Source organism: Elephas maximus, chromosome 23 (assembly GCF_024166365.1).
Source record: "Elephas maximus indicus isolate mEleMax1 chromosome 23, mEleMax1 primary haplotype, whole genome shotgun sequence".
NCBI lineage: Eukaryota > Metazoa > Chordata > Mammalia > Proboscidea > Elephantidae > Elephas > Elephas maximus.
In genome coordinates, this window is record NC_064841.1 from 79,253,773 (window position 1) to 79,277,795 (window position 24,023).

General features: G+C 44.6%; 1 protein-coding gene across 7 annotated transcripts in view; it reads left to right on the plus strand.

The window, feature by feature from the left end:
- The window catches only part of MCF2L (MCF.2 cell line derived transforming sequence like), a 333,538-nt gene that overhangs the window by 130,701 nt on the left and 178,814 nt on the right, over nt 1-24,023 (plus strand). Inside the window, exon 1 of one of the 7 annotated variants that reach the window (XM_049867597.1) lies at nt 6-9,905. The exons of the other annotated variants lie outside the window; for them this stretch is intronic. The gene's annotated coding sequence lies outside the window, so the exon portion shown is untranslated. Of the gene's footprint in view, nt 1-5; nt 9,906-24,023 lie in introns of those variants that run through there. 7 annotated transcript variants of the gene reach the window in all.

A 24,023-nucleotide genomic window follows, 5' to 3' on the forward strand; every position in this document is an offset into this window, starting at 1 on the left:
GCTGTAAGAAGAGGTGACCGATCTTACATCCAGAGTTATATTGTACGACTGTCAACCCTTATAAAGATGTCTCATTTCAAAATGTTAACTTCTACTGAGTTAACGCTCTCTACTTGGCTGGAATAGCCACATTGGGGGAGGTGCTGTGGTCTTGTGCATGGAGACCACGTGAATGCTGCTCTTCCATTTAAAATGTAAAACCTGGCCTACCTGACCCATCAGCCTCTGAAGGCAGCATCTCGCTTCTCCGACTTTTATGTGTGTGGAGATCACCTGGGGATCTTGTGAAGCTGCAGGTTCTGATTCAGTGGGTCTGAGCAGTTCTAACCAGCAACCAGGTGATGCTCATGGAGCACATTCTGAGAGACAAGATTGTGGACTCTGTATGTGCATGTTGTCAACGAGGTGCTTGACTTCCATGTGTGGGGATTCTTCCCTGTGGCTGGGCCGCTCGTGGTGCAGTTACAGAGCTAAGAGGTGCAATCCGTTACTTGTTGCCATCTCCTGGGCCACTAGCTTTGGTGCTGCCCCGGGTGTGTGTCTCGGGATTTAAGAGCACATTTGTTGTACTGAACTTCACCCGTTTGGACGTCCTCCCAGTCCCACTTGTTTCCTTTAAGTAGGAACTTGATGCTGTGTGGAGGTTTTTATTTCTTTGACATTATTCATCTTTTTTGGAGGCGAAGGAGGGAAAGGCTAGATTATTGGTATTTCTAGGTGCTTGGCCCAGAGTAGAGGAGCCTTGGTGATACAGTGATTAAAGCACTTAGCTGCTAATGGACAGGTTGGTGATTTAAACCCACCAACTGCTCCACAGGAGAAAGATGTGGCAGCCTGCTTCCATAAAGATTTACAGCCTTGAAAACCCTATGGGGAAGGTCTGCTCTGTTCTGTAGGGTCACTATGAGTTGGAATTGACTTGACGGTGACGGGGTTTTTTTTTTTTTTTGACCCAGAGCAGACACTTGAGGGTAAGCAGGTCCATGAGATGAGACAGTGAGTTCAGGTTGGACCTGTGCGGTGTCAGGTACCTGGAGGGCACCTAAGTGGGCAGATCCTGTGGATGATGAGATGTAGTTGGGAGATGGCCATGGGAGTCATCAGCACCCAAACATTAAGTATAGCCATGAGAGTAGGGAAGCTCACCCAGGCAGAGTGTGTGTGCTGAGAGTGGCAGAACCAGGAGACAGCTCTGAGACATCTCCAGCCTTTAGGGATGGCCGGAGGGGACTGATGAACCTGGAGAGTGCCCAGCAAAGTAGGTGGGAACAAGAAAATTTGGTGCTACTCAGCCAAAGAGAAGAGAGCATAGTAGAAAGAGTTCTAGTGAGATGAGGGCTGAGAAGTTTCCATTAAGTTTAGCAACAGGAGGCTGTTGGTTGCCTCAAGGAGAGCAGCTTCTGGTGAGCTGTGGGGCCAGGCGATGGTGGGTGAAGAATGGATGGGAGGTGAGGAAGGAGAGAAGCAGGTATATGTGACTTTGTGTGTGTGTGTGTGTGTGCGCGCGCGTGCGCGTGTGCTTTAGGTTTACAGAGCAAATTAGTTTCTCATTAAACAGTTAATACAGAAATTGTTTTGTGACATTGGTTGCCAACCCTGGGATGTGTCAACACTCTCCCCTTCTCTACCCCAGTTTCCCTGTCCCTTCCTGCCTTCTCATCTTTGCTTTTGAGCTGGTGTGTCCGTTAGTCTTGTATACATGATTGAACTATGAAGCACGTCCCTCATTTATGTTATTGTTGGCTGTATAGACTGTCTAATCTTTGGCTGGAGGGAGACCCTCAGGAATGACCTCAGTACTGAGTTAAAAGGGTGTCCGGGGGCCATACTCTTGGAGTTTCTCCACTCTCTGTCAGACCAACAAGCCTGGTTTTGTGTGTGTGTGTGTGTGTGAATTTGAACTTTGTTCTACATTTTTTTCCTGCTCTGCCTGGGACCCTCTATTGTGATCCCTGTCAAAGCAATCCATGGTGGTAGTCGGGCACCATTTAGTTCTTCTGGGCTCAGTCTGGTGGAGGCTGTGATAGTTGTGGTCCATTAGTCCTTTGGAATAATCTTTCCCTTGTGTCTTTGGTCTTTTTCATTCTCCTTTGCACCAGCATGGGTGGGACCAGTAGATGTATCGCAGATGGCCACTTGCAGGCTTTTAAGGCCCCAGACAGTACTAATCATGGTTGGATATAGAACATTTTCTTTATAGACTTTGTTATGCCAGTTGAGCTAGATGTCCCCTGAGACCATGGTCCCCAGTAGCTCAGTTCCTCAGGGCACTTGGATGTGTCTCTGAAGTTCCTATGACTTTGCCCTGGTGAAGTGGTGCTGCATTGTCTTACTCTTCACCAGAGTTACTATGTATCTACTATCTAGTTGGTGTTTTTCCCTCTCCACCCCCTCTCTTTTATTAATGTTGGTCATAAAGAGAATAGGAGACTTGAGAGAATGAAATGTGTCAAGGAGGACTTTTTTTTTTAATGAGACCTGAATATCCTGAATATCCACATTGAAAGGACCATTAAGAGAGTGTTGAAAGATACATGGAGGGAGAAAAGCAGGTGGCCCAGAGCACAGGTGGTGGGATAGCTTTCAGCAGGAGGAGCGATGCCATTTTCCCTGAAATCAGGGGGAGAGTGGGTGTAGGTGTGTTCATGCTGGTGGTTTAGTGGTGAGTAGTGAGGACGTTCTCCCCAGAAGTTCACTGTAAAGTAAAGGACTGGGCATAGGGACAGCATGGAGTTACTGAGGCAAACAGGAGACGTTTGAAGTAGTCCCTGTGAAGAACGAGAAAGAGAAGACTATTGCCCCACAGAAGGCTTGTTGAGCTGTTACATGGCTAGTTGTGATGGGAAACGTGGCTTTGCAGGTGTGCGGAAAGATCTGCCTTTGTGTGATTTCGGATGAGCTGGGGCTAGCAATTCAGGGGTCGGTGCAGGGAAGGTGGGCAGGTGGTTTGATCTGGTGTTTGTTTTTCCAGGTAAGCATGATGGAAGGATAACAGAATAAGGGGTGGAGGCTAGTGTCTAAAGAGTGCGTGAGGTTTTTGGAACATGGAGTTGAAGCTTCCAAGGGAAGGACTGTAATGATGCCTATGTCTGTGTCTGTAATTCAGAAATGAAATCTGGGCTGGAGTTAACAAAGAGTTGAAGCTATGAGAAAGGACAAGATAACCCAGGGCCACTGTAGAGAGGTAAATGAGGTTCAAGGACAGAGTCCTTAGAGTCATCAAAACTAAGTATGGAGTAGACTGAAGGAATAATCAAGGAAGTACAAGAATTGGAGACCTGGGAAGGGACAGTGTCACAAAGTCCAAGAAAGAGTTTTAAGGCGGGAGTGGTCAGTTTATGTCAGAGAACTCAGAAAAAGTAAGCATTAAATTATTTTCCGTTGCATTTGGTAATTACATCATGGGAGACCTTGGCACAAGCATGTCAGTAAAATGGTGGGTGAACATGACTGCTATGTGTTTAGCAGGATGGCGTGGAGCAGAGCTCATGAACCTCGGAGGAAGGCTGGCAGATGCAAGTTCAAATCCCAGCCCCGCTGATTGTTGGGTGTGTCATCTAGGACATGTTATTTCCAATTTTTCAGTGGTGAAATTGGGATAATAAGATCTGCCTTAGATGGTTTTTAGGATTAAATGTGTATCAAGAGCCCAGTGCAGTGTTTGGTCTGAAGGTGCTGCTCACTGTGAATGTCTGTCTACTACTGTGTTGTTTTCAGTGGAGTCTCTGGGTGGCGCAAATGTTTAAGTTCTCAACTGCTAGCCTACAGGTTGTGGCTCAGACCCACCCAGAGGTGCCTCAGAAGTGAGGCCTGGTAATCTCCTTCCAAAAGATCGCGGTCTTGAAAACCCTATGGAGCACAGCTCTACTCTGCACACATAGGGCCGCCACGAGTGTGCCTCATTTTGATGGCTACTGACAACAGCAAGTCGTTTTCATTGGAAGGGCCCAGATGATTACTTGTAGTTGGTTCTATCATATGGGTGATAAAAAGGTAAAATGACTTAGACTTTGTACTTCATGGGGTGTATGTTCAATGGTATAGATTTAATCCTGGGTACTGAACTGAACATTTCAGAAAGAGCCTTGTTAATCTTTTTTCGTGTCAAACAAACACACCTCTGGGTAGTGGGCCTTCCTTTTATGAGCCCACCAGAAATAAAAGTAAAGCTTTAGTAAAATTATAGCCATGAGTGCTTTCACACCTGATAACCAGGACCAAAAAGGCTCCCTGAAACTCCCATGGCTGAGGCCATTATTTCTCCGTAAGTTGGAGCTAACGAGCAACGTGATGCCATCTCACATGTGTGGCTTCTCTTTTATGGTGCCATTAGAGGGCTTTTGCTCTCTTATCTCATCTGCTGTATCCGTTGGTAATCAGGATGTAATGTGGATGGTGGATGCCTAAGTGCTTTGGGACACATCGTGGCCCTGGGTAGGCCTGGTGTTGTGCAGCCACCTGGGCCTGCCTGCAGGTTTCTAGCCTGGCATTTCATAGCTAAGTTTACCTGAGTAACTGGAGCAGTGACCGGGCTCCTTAGGAGGCCTTTGCTTGACTTGTACTTGTTCCCTAAGAGGCTATCAGTGGAGATGGTGGTTCAGTGGTAGAATTCTCGCCTTCCATTCGGGAGACCCAGGTTCGATTCCCAGCCAGTTCACCTCACCAGCAGCCACCACCTGTCTGTCAGTGGAGGCTCACGTGTTGCTATGATGCTGAACAGGTTTCAGCAGAGCTTCCAGACTGAGGTGGACTAGGAAGAAGGGCCTGGTGATCTAATTTCAAAAATCGGCCCATGAATACCCTGCTGATCACAATGGTCCGGTCTGCAGCTGATCACGAGGATGGTGCAGGACGGGCAGCTTTCTGCTCCATTGTGCATGGGGTTGTGGTGAGTCGGGGACAACCCCGATGGAGCTAACAACAACAACAAGCTATCGACGCCTCTGCTGTTCTTCCTTTTGGGAGTTGTCCCTGGCCCCTTCTTGCACAGCCCATCCATGCATGCGTCTGGGCCAGGATGGCCTCAGCATCTCTCCCAGGCAGCCACAGCCATTTCCTTTTTTCCTTTTTCTTAGGTTGAAACTGAGAAATGCAGCGTAGCGTCAGGTTAGCAGACAGTTAAACCTCACACTGCAAGTAGAACAGACACTTCTCTCTATCACAAGAAGTCATACAGGGAGAAGATACGATTTCAAGATGACATTATTTGGATCACTGGAAGTGGATGTTATCTATTTATTAAATGGAAGTTAGGGAAAATTTCTGGAATGTCAACCACTGCTCTGTCCTACGACAAACCACAGCACTTTCGGAAACAACACTACTTACATGGAGCTTTAGATCTCAGAGGGAAGCAGCTACACTGTTCTTTTCTGCTCCGGGGCATTTGGGACAGAATCTCAGTTAAACCAAGAAAAGCCAATTGCTTACTTATAATTTAGAAATTTCTCTTTGTAGAAACATGTTTGAGGTTGCCTTAAAATGTCCAAAAACTTACCACACATGACATAGAAAAATTAAGCAGAACCAGAATTAAAAGAAGCAGATAAATAAATTTTAGGCATGTGGAGTGAGTTGATCACGGTGTGTGAGCACTGAATTTACCTTTGAGCTTCCTGGTAGCTAATGCAAAAAAGGAAAATGTTTGGTTATAAGGACATGTACAAGCGGATCAGGAAAGAAAAATGTTCTGGAAAGAATTCTAGAGCCAGTCCCTTAGCTATTCACATGGGAGACATCAGAACACTCAATAGAAGACATCTTCGGGATTTTTTCTCTTTCTTTTGGAAAATAAATGTTCTTTAGAGGGACATTTCTTATCAGCCACCTAAAAATGTTGAAAATAAAACACTAAATCTCAGTGAGGACATTTCCAAAGTGGTGGTGGTATTGTTAACTGCCATCCAGTCGATTCCAACTCATGACAACCCCATGTGTGCAGAGTAGAGCTGCTCCATAGAGTTTTCAAGGCTGTGACCTTTTGGAAGCAGATTGCCAGGCCTGTCTTCCGAGGTGCCTCTGCGTGGGTTCAAACCACCAACCTCTTGGCTAGTAGTCAAGCACCTAACTGTTTGTGCCACTCAGAGATCCCTTTTCCAAAGTAGGCCAGGATAAAAATATGGTTCAAGCATCATGCTTTGGACACTCCATTAAGCAAGGAGAGCTCTCGGGCATTGAACGCTGATATTTAATGTGCCCCAGGGAGGAGAGCATTGCAGTCAGTGCCTGGTTGGATCTGAAATCATGTGGCTGAGGTGGCGAGCTTTCTTTTCTGATTAAAAAGGCTTGTGTGGCTGTGGCCAGCGGTGAGGAAGCCTGTGAAAAGCCACCGTTCTCCTAAAGTACCTTTACGTTTGAACAGGCACGTGGAAGGTTAAAACTTTGTGGTTGGATTAATTAGGTCTTAACTGGATAAATTAACTCTTGCCTACAACTGCTTCAGTACTTCCAAATTTGGTTTCCCTTTTTTTCAGAAGTTACAGTAAGCAAAACATATAAAAGAAATGGGGAGGGAGGAGGCGTTTATCTTCACCGCTGTTTAATCTTTTAAAACAACCCACCTGAGAGCTGGTGAGACTTGTAAGTGCAAGAGGACAGACTGTTGCTTATTTTCAAAGTGTGTTTATTCAGAATGGAAATATTTGTATGGAGATACTTCCTTATCAGTTATAGTGAAACTTGCTGGGGAAAACTGTTCAATGGTCTAGTGGTACTTTTTGTTTCTGGAAACTTGGCTGAAGTCACTTCTTCTAGCCTCCTTCCCCAAACTTCCCATTTTTCAGGCTCACTTGGGGAGTACTTTGCTCTCCTTATCAGTTATAGTGAAACTTGCTGGGGAAAACTGTTCAGTGGTCTAGTGGTACTTTTTGTTTCTGGAAACTTGGCTGAAGTCACTTCTTCTAGCCTCCTTCCCCAAACTTCCCATTTTTCAGGCTCACTTGGGGAGTACTTTGCTCGGGATTCAGGGAAGACAAGCTGGAGGGACTGTGAGCGCCCCCCTCCCCACCTATGGGTCATTTTGAGGTCATAAGTCGTGGTGCTAAGGATCAGTGGCACGTGAGCACACACCCATCCACACCTCCCCCACCATCCAGGCCTCGGGTGTGCGGCCTGTGCCCTCCCCGGGGAAAACGACGTCCCTGTTGTCCAAGCACTGTGAACCACCCATCGTCAGGCTTTGACACAAGTGAGAAATGGATGTTTCTCTATGTATATGCTGGTTTAAATTTACAGACTGTGTATTACCTTGATCACTGAGCACTAAGAGTGAAAGAGAACCTTTCTAGCTATCCGTCTTATCTTCCGAAGCCTTCATTTCTAGACTAGGCTTTGTCCCTTTGGGATCCAGACTGTGTGGAGAGAAGGGGCAGGGACAGGCTGCATTGGCAGGATGAGGTGATCCAAACATCTGTCTGGCTCTGCAGGGCGGATTCCTTATGCCCCAGACCAGTTAGACACACACACGTCTTGGATGAAAAGCCAGAAAGGGAGAAGAGGGACGTTGGAATACAGGACCCCTTCATCTCTGCTGGGGTCCCTGAGTGGTACAAATGGTTAGTGTGCTCAGCTGCTAACTGAAAGGTTGGAGGTTCAAGTTCACCCAGAGGCGCCTTGGAAGAAAGACTGCCGAGAGATCTGCCGGTGAAGAGCCGATGGAGCACAGCTCTGCTCGGACACACGCGGGGCTGCCATGAGTTCGAGTAGGCTCCACCGCGGCTGGCGTGTTGGTGGTTGTCGCTCTGCTTCCTTCACCTCCACTTCCGTTAGTTTCCTCAAACTGTCAGGTGTGTACGAAGCCTCGTGACCCAAGCAAATGGAGCGAGAGTGACAGCGGAGAGTTGCTCTAAGTAAATGGTCTCTAACTTTTCTACTGAATATGCTTCTCCCCTGTAGGCAGTGTGGGAAAATGAGCTGCATTTAAACTTCCTGTTGCTCCTTTAAAAGCGAAATCATGCCTGAAGACATGCCCCTTCTGCCTTGAACAGAAGCTCAGGCTTCTCCCTTAAGTCGCTCTGAATAAATCCGCCTGGAGTCGTGTGTGTAAATACGCAGGGTGGATATAGGCGATGTTAGCTTTGGGAGAGCAATTACCTTTTAATGCTTCGTTCTAGTTAATGGGTGAAACGAAAGTAAAAAGTCAGCTGGTCTTTTGTGAAGATTTTAGGGAGCAAAGTTCAGTGGGGGAAGCATGGCAGGATTGAACGCGGGAAAGAGAATGTGTCTTTCCCTTCTTGTGATCATCAGCCATGGGAGACGGAAATCCCATGCGAATTTCCGTGGCAGAGATGAAAAGCTACTACATTTACTCTGAGTGGTGCTCCTGGCTGCTTTCTTTTGCCGAGGGTAAGTTGTTTGGTTTCATGAATTGCTGTACCTTGGTGGGTCCCTTGCAGGAAGTATATTTGAACATAGTCAAGACTCTGAATTGTGGTGGTGGCCATTTTCAGTTCTGTAGTTGGATCGTGCAACATGGAGATGATATATAGATTTCTTGTATCAAGCAAGTAAAGTGTTTTCATGAAATCACTCGTAATACATCTCTTGGGGTTTAGGAGGGCTCAGGGAGTGGAGATTAAGTGTGTTTTTTGCCCCCAAATTACAAATTTATGTCATCAGTTACCAAAAGCAAACGATCATCCTTTGGGTAGCAAGTATAAGCTTCACATCTTGGTCTAAACTTCAGAGGACAGATTTCACCAAGTACCAACCACCCCTGTCAAAACTGCAGTTGAACCAAGTCTTAGAAGAACTTGATATTGAAGGTCTACATTTGTAAATGCAAAACAAAATAAAACTTGTTAACTAGTAGCCCTTATTCCCTATTCAAAGTGATGCGCCATGCAACGTATCTGAAGACCCTCCTTCCTCCTACATTAACTGTGGATCAAATGACAGAAAGGTCCATTTGTAGTCGGCTTTCTTCCAGGGAGCTACAAATCCCCGTGACTCTTCATGTCAGCAGAGTCACCCAGGGCCATGGATGGGGCTGAGCAAGCCTCCTGTCTCGGGAGGGGGGGATTCTTTTATTAACTTTGAAATTCAGAAAATTTACTGGAGGGTGGCGAGGAGCACTGATTCCCTTATTGGCTGAACAAAAGTGACCGCAGTGACCGCAGTGACAGCAGTGATGGCGTAGTGACAGCAGTGACCGCAGTGGCGTAGTAACGCAGTGACTGCAGTGACACAGTGACCACCGGTGACCACAGTGGCACAGTGACAGCAGCAATGCATCAGGGACCATTTGCTAGAGGAGTGACACACTGGCCTCTTCTGGGGGCTGCGGGTTCTCTGGCACCTCATTCTAGCTCAGGTCGTTGAGAGCTGGGATCTGAAGGCTGGATGGGCTCTCTGAAGGGTGTCCTCACCAGTCCCATCCAGCAATGCTGGGCAGGAGGTCACACCTTGAGGACCGAGAGGCAGCCTTCAGGAATCTGTCAGTGAAACCTCTACACCAACAACACCAAGAAACGTGCCGTTAGCACGGGGCTGGGGAGGGGGCCTTGCAGCACCTGTGCCCCGAGATCTGAGTTGTTATCTCCTGAACTCGCCCAGTGTGAAATGCATACAGAGCTGCAGACTTTCTGTTTTGATTCTCATTCTTTTTCCCTTTTTTGTTTGATTTAATGTCCAAATTCCCCTCCTGGCTCTCTCAGAACTTCTGTCTCATGTGACAGAGAAATCTGACAGAGAATCGCTGTCGAAAGAGCCCGGAGGAGATACTGTTTTCCCCCATTTGGTTAAAAATAGTTGACTGGTAGAAGCTGAAATTGAGTCAGAGTGGCAAAACAGGGAAGTGAAAATAAACCTCTGGAAGTCCTGGATTTCAGAAACTGCAGCTCGTCATCTAGAGGCGCACAGAGAGCAGGGGAGAGGTGGGAGTCCCTGTATCGTTTTCTTATCACCAGGTAAGGAATGTCAGAGTCTGTCAGTCGGAACGCAAGGCCAGGTTGCCATTCAAAATATGCTGTCAAATGTAACCTACTCTGCTGTCTTTTTTGAATTTGACATTTCAAAATTATGCTAAAGAGGTCATTTTAAGAAAATGTGTTCTTACTGTCTGTCTGCCCTTGGCTAGTATTTCCCATTCATCCAATCTACCACACCGAGCCTTTAGAAGGAGCACGCAAGGTATGTGTGAATGTGTTTTGAAATTGTGAAGTCTTAACACAAATGTAAGGAAGTACCCTGAGGTACCAAATTATTTGCCTGAGGGCTGAGGACCATGGTCTCGGGGGACATCTAGCTCAATTGTCATAATGTAGTTTATAAAGAAAATGTTCCTCATCCTACTTTGGTGAGTAACATCTGGGATCTTAAAAGCTTGTGAGTGGCCATCTAAGATAATGTCTACTGGTCCCACCCCGTCTGAAGCAAGGCAGAATGAGGAAAACCAAAGACAAGGGAAAGATTAGTCCAAAGAACTAATGAGCCACAACTACCACAGCCTCCACCCCACTGAGACCGGCACAACTAGATGGTGCCCAGCTTTGACCACTGACTGCTCTGACAGGCACAATAGCGGGTTCTGGACAGAGCTGGAGAAAAACGTAGAATAAAATTCTAACTCAGAAAAAAAGACCACACTTACTGGTCTGACAGACTGGAGAAACCCTGAAAATATGGCCCCCGGACATCCTTTTAACTCAGTACTAAAGGCAGTCCTGAGGTTCACCCTTTAGCCAAAGATTAGACAAGTCCATAAAACAATACTAAAGGGGCACACCAGCTCAGGGGCAAGGGCAAGAAGGCAGGAGAGGACAGGAAAGGTGGTAATGGGGAACACAAGATCGAGAAGGGGAGAGTGTTGACACGTTGTGGGTTTGGCAACCAGTGTCACAAAACAATTCGTGTATTGTTTAATGAGAAACTAATTTCTCTCTGTAAACTTTCACCTAAAGCACGATAAGAAAAAAAGAAAAGTAGTTCTGGAAGGAAGTATTACAACGAATACCACTACGATTAGCAGTACTGTTTGTTGTTGTTAAAATAGCTGGTCTCTGAGAGGCGAAATAAATTGAAACAATACAGCCAAAGAGGGTGATAGGACTCACCCAAACAACACTGACACTTTTACACAATTAGTTGAAGTCCGGCTGCTTGCAGTGTATTTTTGTTCTTCAGAGAAGATAAACAGGGCTGGGCATAAAAAGATTGTTCTGAATTAAAAAAAAAAAAAAAGTGTCTAGAAGGATGTGGCAGGAAAATAGAAGGGCGGGGAACCTTGTGCTCAGAGAGGTGTGCACGGCTCCCTTCTGGGCGGAGTGGACATTCTGCGACTGTTTGCTGGCACTAACCAGTTTGTTATGATTCAGAGGGAACAGGAATGACACCTGATAGCACATAGGCTGTTTGCTATGTGGGTATGGCTACTTCTGACCAGGCTGCAGGATTCTTTTTATATTCTTTATCTACAGTGTTCATTTTCTTTTTCTAATATTATGTAGAGAACAGAAAAGGTTGTAAAGTACCTTTGGGGCGCGGCGCTATCATAAAAATGTGTGTCTAAAATACACAAGAGAATCAGAAAGGAAAGCAGTGGTGAAGGCCAAATATTTACTTCTGGGGCCTTGGAGCAGGAGGTAGGACATCTTACAGCCTCTACAGGTGTGTGCAAGCTCCTGCGTAACGAGTACCTTTGCTCGTGCGTGCACCACGCACTGTGACAGGTTAAGAGAGCAAGCAGAAGCTGCTTCCGCGGTAACGCTATGGAGGAGGTGTCTCAGTCAAGCAGGACGTACAAACTCAACTTCTGACGTCCTTTCTTAACTCTTAGACTCTGCCCTGGGTATTGTAGAGTCCACTTTGTTGTTGTCGCGTGCCGCTGAGTCGGCTCCAACTCACGGCAGCCTTACGTTTAACAGAACAAAATGTTGCCTGGTCCTGTGCTGACTTCATGATCCTGGATGGTTGAGTCCACTCTTGCAGTTGTTGTGTAGTGTCTTCCAACCTGGGGGGCTCAGCTTCCAGCACTGTATCAGACAATATTCTGTTGTGACCCATAGGGTTTTCATTGGCTAATTTTCATAAGTAGATCACCAGGCTTTTCTTCTGAGGTACCTCTGCATGGACTAGAACCACCAGCTTTTCTGACAGTAGCCGAGCACGTTAACTGTTGCACCACCAGGGACTCTACAGATACGTACATAGCCATATTTCCTAGAAACCAAGGCATATTTAAGAACATATCTAAACCTGACTTGTTTTCCTTGCATACTGTAAGGTCAAACACAAATACACCCGAACTTACCCTCCTGGCGATGTGTCATACAAGAAAGTCATGTTCCTCTCGGACAGAGCCGCCATTGTCTTAGGACGTGTTCCCGCTGCTGCTCCTTTGAGTTTGTGATAGTGTGCTCGTCATGATCCCAGGTGGTAGTGAGTCTGCTTCCTGTGCGTGGATTTACCTTTTGGAAGTTAGCACAAGTCATTGGAAGTTTAGTGTTGAACTGGTTAGTTGACCAATTGAGTAGTAATGTTAAAGATAATTTCTCAGTTGGTCTCATTTTTTTTTTAATGAAACCAATATAAAATATTTTAGTTGGGGAGGGGTAAACTTGGCACTTATTTAATTTCCCCCTCCCCTCAATATTTTGCAGCCACTTAGTTAATGGGTTTTTTTTCCTTGTTGTGCTTTAGTGAAGGTTTACAGAGCAAATTAGTTTCTCATTAAACAATTAATACACAAATTGTTTGTGACATTGATTGCCAATCCTGTGATGTGTCAACACTCTCCCCCATTTCCATTCGTCCTTTTTTCCAGCTTTCCTGTCCCCTCTTGCCTTCTCATCCTTGCACCTGGGCTGCTGTGCCCATTTAGTCTCATATACATGGTTGAGCTACCTGTATTATTGTTTGTTTCATGGACGTGTCTAATCTTTGGCTGAAGGGTGAACCTCAGGAGTGACTTCAGTATTGAGTTAAAAGGGTGTCCGGGGGCCATACTCTGAGGCTTTCTGCAGTCTCTGTCAGATCAGTAAGTCTGGTCTTTGTTTGTGTGAGTTAGAATTTTGTTCTACATTTTTCTCCAGCTCTTTCCTGGACCCTCTGTTGTGATCCCTGTCAGAGCAGTCAGTGGTGATAGCTGGGCACCATCTAATTGTGGTGCCCAGTCTGGTGGAGTTCCATTAGTTGGGTTCCATTAGTCCTTTGGACTAATCTTTCCCTTGTGTCTTTGGTTTTCTTCATTCTCCCTTGTCCCAGACAGGGTGGGACCAGTAGACATTATCTTAGATGGCTGCTCATAAGCTTTTAAGACCCCAGGCACTACTCATCAAAGTAGGCTGTAGAGCATTTTCCTTATAAACTATGTTATGCTGATTGAGCTAGATGCCCCCAGCCCAGTAACTCGATCCGTATGGGAGTTTGGATGTGTCTATTTTTTTTATGACTTTGCCTTGGTAAAGTTGTGCTGACTTCCCTAGTATTGTGTACTGTCTTACCCCTCACCAAAGTTACCACTTATCTGCTGTCTAGTTGTTTTCCCCTCTCTACCCCTCCTTTCCCTCATACCCATCAAAAGCTGTTTCTTTCTGTGTGTAAATCCTTTCATGAGTTTGTATAATAGTCATCTCATACAATATTTGTCCTTTTGTGATTGACTTATTTCACTCAGCATAATGTCCTCCAGATTTATCCATGTTGTGAGATGTTTCTCAAATTTCTTATTGTTCTTTATTGTTGCGTAGTATTCCATACGTACCATAGTTTTATCCATTCATCTGTTGTTGGGCACTTAGGCTGTTTTCATCTTTTTTGCTGTAATGGATAATGCTGCAGTGAACATGGGTGTGCATATGTCTATACGTGTGATGGCTCTTATTTCTCTAGGATATATTCCTAGGATGGGATTGCTGGATCATATGGTATGCCTATTTCTAGTTTTTTAAGGAAGCACCATATCATTTTCCAAAAAGGTTGTACCATTTTGCATTCCCACCAGCCTTGCATAAGGGTTCCAATCTCCCTGCAGCCTCTCTAACATTTGTTATTTTCTGATTTGTGCCAGTAATGCCAGGGTAAGATGGTATCTCCTTGTAGTTTTGATTTGCATTTCTGTAATGGCTAGTGATCATGAGCATTTCTTCATGTGTCTGTTAGCCACCTGAATGTCTTCTGTGAAGTGTCCATTCATACCTTTGCCCATTTTTTAATTGGATCGTTTGTCTTTTTGTTGTAAAGGTGTTGGATTTTCCTATTGATTTTAGAGACTAGACCTTTGTTGGATATGCATAGCCATTTTTTTCCCCTAATCTGTAGGTTCTGTTTTTATTCTTTTGGTGAAGTCTTTTGATGAGCATAAGTGTTTAATTTTTAGAAGATCCCAGTTATCTAGCTTATCTTCTGGTGTTTTGTGTATTGTTAGTTACGGTTTGTATCATGTTAATAGTGTGTATTAGGGCCTCTAGTATTGACCCTGTTTTTTTTCCATGATCTTAATAGTTTTTGGTTTTATATTTAGGCCTTTGACCCATTTTGAATTAGTTTTTGTGCTTGGCGTGAAGTATGGGTCCTGTTTCATTTTTTTTTTTTTAACAGATGGACCTCAGTTTTGCCAGCACCATTTGTTAAGTAGACTGTCTTTTCCACATTTAATGCATTTTGGGCCGTTGTTGAAGATCAAGTGACCTTACGTGGATGGATTTACATCTGGGTTCTCCATTCTGTTCCATTGGTCAATGTGTCTGTCGTTGTACCAGTACCAGGCTGTTTTGACTACCGTAGCTGTATGCTAGGTTCTGAGGTCAGGTAGTGGGAGGCCTCCTACTTTGTTTTTCTTCTTTAAAAATGCTTTATTTATCCAGGGCCTCTTTCCTTTCCATATAAAGTTAATGATTAGTTTTTCTATCTCTAATCAATGATTTTTTTATTGCATCAGAGCTGATATATTCCTTTGAAATCAATAAAACAGCTGACTCACTAGTAAGTTCACTTAAATTATGACTTTAAAAGTGCTGGCTTTTTAATTATATTTGATCTCTGAGCAAGACAAAAGGAAAATACTTTCAACAATTTGTGTTTGCCTTTTGTGGCTGTTTACAAAGATATCAGATCCTGGGGCAGATCTTAAAATGTTTGAAATGGCAGTCATTGATTTGTTCTTTAGCAAGCAGGTGCCAGGCATCATGCCCAAATTCAGGTGCCTAAAGATGAGTTAAGTGTCTGCTGTGAGCACTGTGACCTTTTAAAAAACTATCTGTATGGGATCAGATTGACAACAGCAACTTGAAAGGTTAGATAGGAAGCTTAGGGGACAGGGAGTTTATGTCGGGGGGGGGTGAACAATTTGGAAAAGGAGGGGGAGAACAGTTGCACAACTGAAGAATGTCATCAGCGTCACTGAGCTGTTCATCTAGAAGTTGTTGAATTGGTGTATGTTTTCCGTATAGATTTTCTTTTCTCTTTTAATTGTGCTTCAGTTGAAGGTTTGCAGAGCAAGTTATTTTCCCACACAGTAGTTTCTACAGAAATTGTTCCGTGACATTTGTTGTGTTCTCTGAAGTGTCAGCACTCTCCCTATCATCACCCTGAGTTCCTCATTTCCATTCGTCCAGATTTCCTGCCTTCTCATCTTCGCTTTGGGTGGATGTTGTCCTTTTGGTCTCATGTAGATGATTGTTCTAAGGAGCACTTTCCTCACATGTGTTATTGTTTGTTTATAGGCCTGTCTATTATTTGGCTGAAAAGTGATCTCTGAAAATGGTTTCAGTTCCAAGTTAGAAGGGTGTCCAGAGGCCATAGTCTTAAGGGTTCCTTCAGTTTCTCTCAGACCGGTAAATCTGGTCTTTTTTATGAATTTGAATTTTGTTCTACATTTTCTCCTGCACTCTAATGGGGACCTTCTTTTGGGATCCTGGTCAGAGTGGTCAGTAGTGGTAGCCGGGCACCATCTAGTTCTTCTGGCCTCAGGCTGGTGGAGGCTGTGTTCTGGTGGTTTGTTAGTCCTTTGGACTAACTGTTTCCTTAAGTCTTCTATTGTCTTCATTCTCCTTTGCTCCAGATGAAAAGAGACCAATACTTGTATCTTAGATGGCCACTTTCAAGCTTTTAATACCCCAGACACTATTCACCAAAGTGGGATGTAGAACATTTTCTTTATGAACTGTGTTATGCCAGTTGGCCTAGATGTCCCCCAAGACTACAGTCCTTAGCCTTCAAGCCCAGTGACTCAGTCCTGCAAGGTGTTTGGTCATGTCTAGGTTGTTTCCATGACTGTGCCCCCGTGCCCTCTATTATATATATGAATATATACGTAGCACATACAGATATGTTTGTAGAAGTATCCATAGCCAAACCTATATATGCACGTGGGTGTAGTCCCATACGCCTTCCCACATCTATTCAGCATACATATCTACTGTGTGTCGCTCATAACTTATTGTTTGTTGTTACTGTTTGCCATGGATTGAGTTGTATCCCCACAAAATATGTGTCAGCTTGGTTAGGCTGTGATTCCCCGTATTGTGTGGTTGTCCTCCATTTTGTAATTTTCCTATGTGTTATAAATCATAATCTATGCCTGTGGTTAAAGAGGATTAGGGTGGGATGTCACACCCTTGCTTTGGTTGCAATCCCTGATCCAATGTAAAGGGAGTTTCCCTGGAACGTGGCCTACACCACCTTTTATCTTACAAGAGGTAAAGGGAAGCAAGCAGAGAGTTGGGGACCTTATACTACCAAGAAGGCAGTACTGGGAGAAGAGTGTGTTCTTTAAACCCAGGGTTCCTATGCCTGAGAAGTTCCTAGACCATGGGAAGATTGATGACAAAGACCTTCCTCCAGAGCCAACACAGAGAGAAAGCCTTCCCCTGGAGCTGGCACCCTGAATTTGGACTTCTAGCGTACTAGACTGTGAGGGAATAAATTTCTCTGTTAAAGCTATCCACTTGTGATATTTCTGTTCCAGCAGCACTAGATGACCAAGACACTGTTGTTGTAGGATTATATATGTTCTTAGCTTATGGGTGCTGGCAGAGCGAGGGCAGAGGAGGGCCGATGTGAGAGAGACTCTAAGGGCAGGATGAACAGAGGTGGGTGATGTTGGGATGGGAAGCCATCACAGATGGCTCCAGATGTCTAGTTTGGGATTTGGGGGTGGGCGGCAGGGCCATTTATTAAGACAGACAACAAAGGAGGAGGAGATGTGGTGATCGAGTCCCTCTTTAGATCCGAAAATGCTTGTAAGAGTTGGAAATGTAAGTCCTGAATGGGTCAAAGATTCAGCTTCTTTAATGACATTACAAATAGGTTGGAAACTTACTTTGGTTTAAAAAATGTGCTTACGCTCATGAATAAGGTGTTTAGTCCCTGGCTGGCTCCGAAGGTTAGGTGCGTGACTACCAGTGGAAAGATTGATTGGCAGTTTGAACCCACTCAGAGGTGCCCCAGAAAACAGGCCTGGCTGTATGCTTCCGAAAGGTCAGAGCCTCGAAAACCTCATGGAGCGGTTCTGCTCTGCACACACGGGGTCGCCATGAGCTGGAATAGATATTAGTGGTATCTAACAACAAGTTCAGAAAGTTAAAAACAATAAATTCACCTTTTTTCATTCCACTGACCAGACAAGTGGCTGCTTTAATAGCCCCCAGCTCAGTGATTGACAGAAACCCCCAGGCTTTCGCTCCTGAATCTCTTTGGTGGTCGTCACTTCAGCATCCTTCATCCGGGGAAGTAAACAATGCTATAAAATTACAGGGTCTTCTGTGGGGCAACCATTCTTTTTCCTGAAGAGCGTGATCAGGGAAAAGGTTTGGCTGTCTCCCTCAAGTGGGTTCACAGATTAGGGATCACAGGATCACACACCGTTCAGATGAAATGTGAATCCAGGTGTCGCAGAGGTTACAGGAGGGGCTACCCCTCACTCTCTGTGTGCACCTAGGTAGGGTGCCAGCCTCTCTCTTACATCCATAAATGGTGTAATACCACCTTCCTTGTGGGCTTGTTGCAGTGCCCTCCAGGTATTCGTTCAAGGACAGTCTTAGTTGTGCCTCCGCCACTGTCTGCTCTCTGGTTGTATTTTTTTCCATTTGATGTAATATGGTCTGACGTATATTTAACTTTTTTGTCTATTCTCTTCCCACCCCTCCCTCCTATGATGTAGCCTGGGAGGAGCAGGGAGCTTTGTTTACCGGCTCACTGCTATGTCCCTATCACTCTGTGCCAAGCCCACATTCTCTATATAAAACCCAAAACCAAACCTGTTGCCATTGACTCAATTCCCACTTACAACAACCCTTTAGGACAGAGTAGAACTGCCCCCATAGAGTTTCCAGGGAGCAGCTGGTGAATTCAAACTGCTATCTTTTGGTTAGCAGCTGAGCTCTTAGCCACTGCGCCACCAGGGCCCCACATTCTCTTTATACATCAATTTATTTTATCCTCATAACAACCCAGTGGGTGCCACCCCTACTCCCATTTTACTGATAAGCTAACGGAGGCACAGGGTGGTAGCTAACTTGCCCGAGGGCACACAGCTGAGTCCAGCAGAATTGGAACTTAAACTGGAGCTCTAAAGTCTGTGCTCTTAAACATTACTGTTTGTTGAATGTATGACTGAACGAACGAGTGAATGAAAAAATGCATGTAAAAGCTTTGAGTAGTGCCTAACTATTCTGAGTGTTCCATAAATGCTAGCATTGCTGTTTATTGTCTTTGTTGTTGTTGTATTTCTGAGCCCAGGTCAACCTTGTTTTTTGTCTGAGATTCTAGCTGCCACGTTGTTGCTGGTAAAATACAAAAGATGTCCCCTTTCAGGGGACCTGCCCCACCTCTTCTGATAGGAGGTGGCTATGTAACTGTTGAAGTAGATTAAAATTCCCCTGGTCTAATGTGAGGTTATCTCAATTCAGATCCTTTCTAGTCTGCCTCACCTTTGAAAGGTAACTCCCCTCATTGGTGCCCTGTGTAGGCTGGTTGTTAATTGCAGTCCAGTCAGCTCTGACTCGAGGCAACCTTACGTATAACAGAACGAAACGTCGCCCAGTCCTGCTCCATCCTCACAGTCCTTGGTACGTTTGAGCCCGTTGTTGCAGCCCCGTAGCAATCCACACAGGAGAAGACAAGGGGGCTTCCAGGAAAGAGCAGCCTCCTGGTCCCTGCGCTGGTGAGCCCCAGCCCAGGCAAGACTGTGTTGTATTTTCTAATCCTCTTGTTCACCAGGGAGACGGAGGGAGGAGTGGACAAAGGCTCAGCTTCTAATCTGTCCCTTCTTGCCCGTGCTCTCGTTGTTTCCTCCGCATTGTGGCGTTTGTGGTGTTGGGTTAGTGATTTGTCGGGGCAGTAGATAGTCATGGCCTGGAAGCCCTGCCAATTCTGAGTACACAGGATGTGAAGTGATGCCTCAGTGATGGTGGCAACTTCCCGGGGGCCCTTCAGGGAATGTGAATCCATGTGAATTTTCAGCCACACAGCTTCACTTCTCTCCCCCACGCTGGTGCCACAGTTGTTTTTCTTAAGCAGATCAGAGCACCAGACCGTCTTCCCCAGCTGCTATCACGGAGTCTTTGCTATTTTCTCCTCCCAGCTGGAAACCCTGGGGGCTGCCCTCTGGGTCTCCCTTGGCCTTCCCCAGCCTAATCTGTCTCCTGTTTGCTCCCCAAGGTTGATTCAGGCCCCTCCTTGTCTCTTAATAATTAGAACAAAAGTGAATAATTTTTAAAAATAAAATATATTAGCTTTAGAAAATACAAGTGGAATTTTTTAAAAAGTACCCATAATCCACCAGCCATAGATAATTACTGGTAATATTTGAGGTGTGTCCTTCCGGTCCTTCTTCCTTTGTGTGCATGGCAAAACTATGATCAAACCCAATACAATTTGATGTTAGGATTTTTTCCTGCTTACCATGTATCATGTTTCCCAGAATAAAAAAAAAAAAAAAAAAACTTTTAAATGAGTGTGTAATATTCTCTCAGAGTAGGCCTTCCTGTTTCTGGTTTCCATACCCCTCTACTTTTTTAGCTGCAAACGTGACTACATCAGTCTGCAGTGCAGAGCCCCCCAGCATCAGGTCCAGGCTCCTTAGCAGAGCCGCACGGCTGTGATCAGGTGCCTGCCTGCCTCTCGTCTCTTCCTGTGTGCCCTGCAGCCTAGCCGCGCTGGCCCCTTTGCAATGCCCCAAACACAGGGTTCTTTTTCATGCTTCCGAGGCTTTACACAGCTGAACCTTCTGCCTGGAATCTTTAACTGCCTTCTCTCTCTTGCCAAGCCCCCCACCGCCCCAACTCATGTACAGACCTTCAGAATTCATCCTTGGAACCCTAGCTCAGCCTGAATGAGGACCTTTAAAAGCTCAGATGGGATCTGGGGCTTGAACACACATCTTTAGGATCCTAGCATTGTGTGCTTTTTCCGTGATGCTGCTACTCGGGGTGTCCTGTTACTGGCATAAATTGAATCGTCCAAGCAGTAGATTGTTGGCACTGATAGGAAATTTTGACATCATCTTGTCCGTCACTTTTCAGTTGAGGAAACTGAGGCTCAGAGTTCAAATGACTTGACCCGGCTCAGTAGATAGATACAGAATCCAGAATTCCCATTTCATAGACATACAGAGAACACTACACCCAACAGCAGCCAAGTATATTTTCATTTCTAGTGCACATGGAACATTCTCTAGAATAGACCACATATTAGGTCATGAAGCAAGCCTTAGCAGAATCCAAAACATGGAAATATTACAAAGCATCTTCTCTGACCACAAGGCCATAAAAGTGGAAATCAGTAACAGAAAAAACAAGGAAAAGAAATCAAACACTTGGAAACTGAACAATACCCTGCTCAAAAAAGATTGGATTATAGAAGACATTAGGGATGGAATAAAGAAATTCATAGAATCCAACGAGAATGAAAACACTTCCTATCAGAAGCTTTGGGACACAGTGAAAGTAGTGCCCAGAGGTCAATTTATATCAGTAAATGCACACATTCGAAAAGAAGAAAGGGCCAAAATCAAAGAATTATCCCTACAACTTGAGCAAATAGAAAGAGAGCAACAACAGAATTGCCATTTCCAGGTCAGAAGCTGAGATCACTGTGGGTCATGTTTTACTTCTCTGCACTTTCCTAAATCCAGAGAGCAAAAAATGCCAGTTGGTGACTTCCAGATTAGTGCTGTTAGCTTTCGCCTTCAGGGAAGAAAGAGTAGAGGAGAGGCTAGTACAGACGTCTGGTAACAGTGTTTTGGCCATTACTCCCCACTCTGAGTTTCGCCTGGAGCCCCCAGGTCATTGCCAGCCAGGCAGCAAGAAAAAGGCATCAGTGACCCTTTTGTCTCTGCCTCTCATTTTAATTCAGGCCCTCGCCCTGGTGGTACAGTGGTAAAGAGCTTGGCTGCTCACCAAAAGGTCAAGAGTTCGAATCTACCAGCCACTCCTTGGAAACCCTATGGGTCAGTTCTAGTCCGTCCTGTAGGGTCAACTCAACGCAACAGGTTTAATCACCTCTTAGGAGTCCCTGCGTAGCACAAACGGTTAAGCACTTACTTGGCTACTAATGGAAAGGTTGACAGTTTGAATCCACCTGGAGGCACCGCAGAAGAAAGGCCTGGTGATCTACGTCTGAAAAATCAGCCATCGAAAGCCCTGTGGGGCGCAGTTCTGCTGTGACACGCACAGGGTCGTCATGAGTTGGAATCAGCTTGACGGCAATGGTTTTTTTTTTTTGGCTTTAACAAAGAGAAGTTTATTTCTTCACAGTAAAGTAGTCTAAAACTTCAAATTCAGGGCGTCAGCTCCAGGGGAAGGCTTTCTCTTTCTGTCGGCCTTCTCATCAGCGGTCCCCCAGACTAGGAGCTTCTCTGCACAGGGACCTCGGACCCAAAGGACGCACTCTGCTCCCTGCACTGCTTTCTTGGTGGTATGAGGTCCCCCAGTCTCTGCCTGCCTCCCTTTCCTTTTTATCTCTCTCTTTTTTTTTTTTCTAATTTTTATTGTGCTTTAAGTGAAAGTTTACAAATCAAGCCAGTCTCTCATATAAAAATTTATATACAGCTTGCTACATACTCCTAATTGTTTTCCCCCTAGTGAGACAGCCCACTCCTTCCCTCCGCTCTCTCTTTTTGTGTCCATTTGGCCAACTTCTAACCCCCTCTGCCCTCTCATCTCCCCTCCAGTTATGAGAAACCAACATAGTCTCAAGTGTCTACTTGATCCAAGAAGCTCATCCTTCACCAGCATCTTTTTCTATCCCATTGTCCAGTCCAATCCCAGTCTGAGGAGTTGGCTTTGGGAATGGTTCCTGCCTTGGGCTAACAGAAGGTCTGGGGACCATGACCACCAGGACCCTCCCTCCCCCATCTGGTAACCATCAAAGAATATTTTCTTCTCTGTTTAAACTATTTCTCAAGTTCTTATAATAGTGGTCTTATACAATATTTGTCCTTTTGCAAGTGACTAATTTCACTCAGCATAATGCCTTCCAGGTTCCTCCATGTTATGAAATGTTTCACAGATTCCTCACTGTTCTTTATAAATGCATAGTATTCCACTGTGTGAATGTACCATAATTTATTCATCCATTGATGGGCACCTTGGTCGCTTCCATCTTTTTGCTATTGTAAACAGTGCTGCAATAAACATGGGTGTGCATATATCTGTTCGCGTAAAGGCTCTTATTTCTCTAGGATATATTCCAAGGAGTGGGATTGCTGGATCGTATGGGAGTTCTATTTCTAGCTTTTTAAGGAAGTGCCTAATCAATTTCCAAAGTGGTTGTACCATTTTACATTCCCACCAGCAGTGTGTAAGTGTTCCAGTCTTTCCACAGCCTCTCCAACATTTATTATTTTGTGTTTTTTGGATTAATGCCAGCCTTGTTGGACTGAGATGGAATCTCATCGTAGTTTTGATTTCCTTTTCTCTGATGGCTAATGATTGTGAACATTTCCTCATGTATCTGGTAGCTACCTGAATGTCTTCTTTAGTGAAGTGTCTGTTCATATCTTTTGCCCATTTTTAAATTGGGATATTTGTCTTTTTGCAGTTGAGTTTTTGAAGTATCATGTAGATTTTAGAGATCAGGTGCTGATTGGAAATGTCATAGCTAAAAACTTTTTCCCAGTCTTTTTTGTGCATGGTGTAAGGTATGGGTCTTGTTTCATTTTTTTGCAGATGGATGTCCAGATATGCCAGCACCATTTGTTAAAAAGACTGTCTTTTCCCCATTTAACTAATTTGGGGCCTTTGTCAAATATCATCTGCTCATATGTGGATGGATTTACGTCTGGATTCTCAATTCTGTTCCGTTGGTCTATGTATCTGTTGTTGTACCAGTACCAGGCTGTTTTGACAACTATGGCCGTATAATAGGTTCTAAAATCAGGTAGAGTGAGGCCTCACACTTTGTTCTTCTTTTTCAGTAGTGCTTATCCGGGGCCTCTTTCCCTTCCATATGAAGTTGGTGATTTGTTTCTCCATCTCATTACAGAATGTTGTTTGAATTTAGATCGGAATTGCACTAAATGTATAGATCGCTTTTGGTATGTTTTTCCACTTACGTAGGTCTCTTTTGGTTTCTTGCAGAAGTGTTTTGTAGTTTTCTTTGTATAAGTCTTTTACATCTCTGGTAAGACTTATTCCTAAGTATTTTATCTTCTTGGGGGCTACTGTAAATGGTATTAATTTGGTGATTTCCTCTTCGATGTTCTTTTTGTTGGTGTAGAGGAATCCGACTGATTTTTGTATGTTTTTCTTGTACCCTGATACTCTACTGAACTCTTCTATTAGTTTCAGTAGTTTTCTTGATGATCATTTAGGGCTTTCTGTGTATAAGATCAAGTCGTCTGCAAATAGAGATACTTTTACTTCTTCCTTGCCAATCTGGATGCCCTTTATTTCTTTATCTAGCCTAATTGCTCTGGCTAGGACCTTCAGCACAATGTTGAATAAGGGTGGTGATAAAGGGCATCCTTGTCTGGTTCCCAGTCTCAAGGGGAATGCTTTCAGGCTCTCTCCATTTAGGATGATGTTGGCCTTTGGCCAGTGGTTTATCAATTTTGTTGATTTTTTTCAAAGAACCAGCTTTTGGTC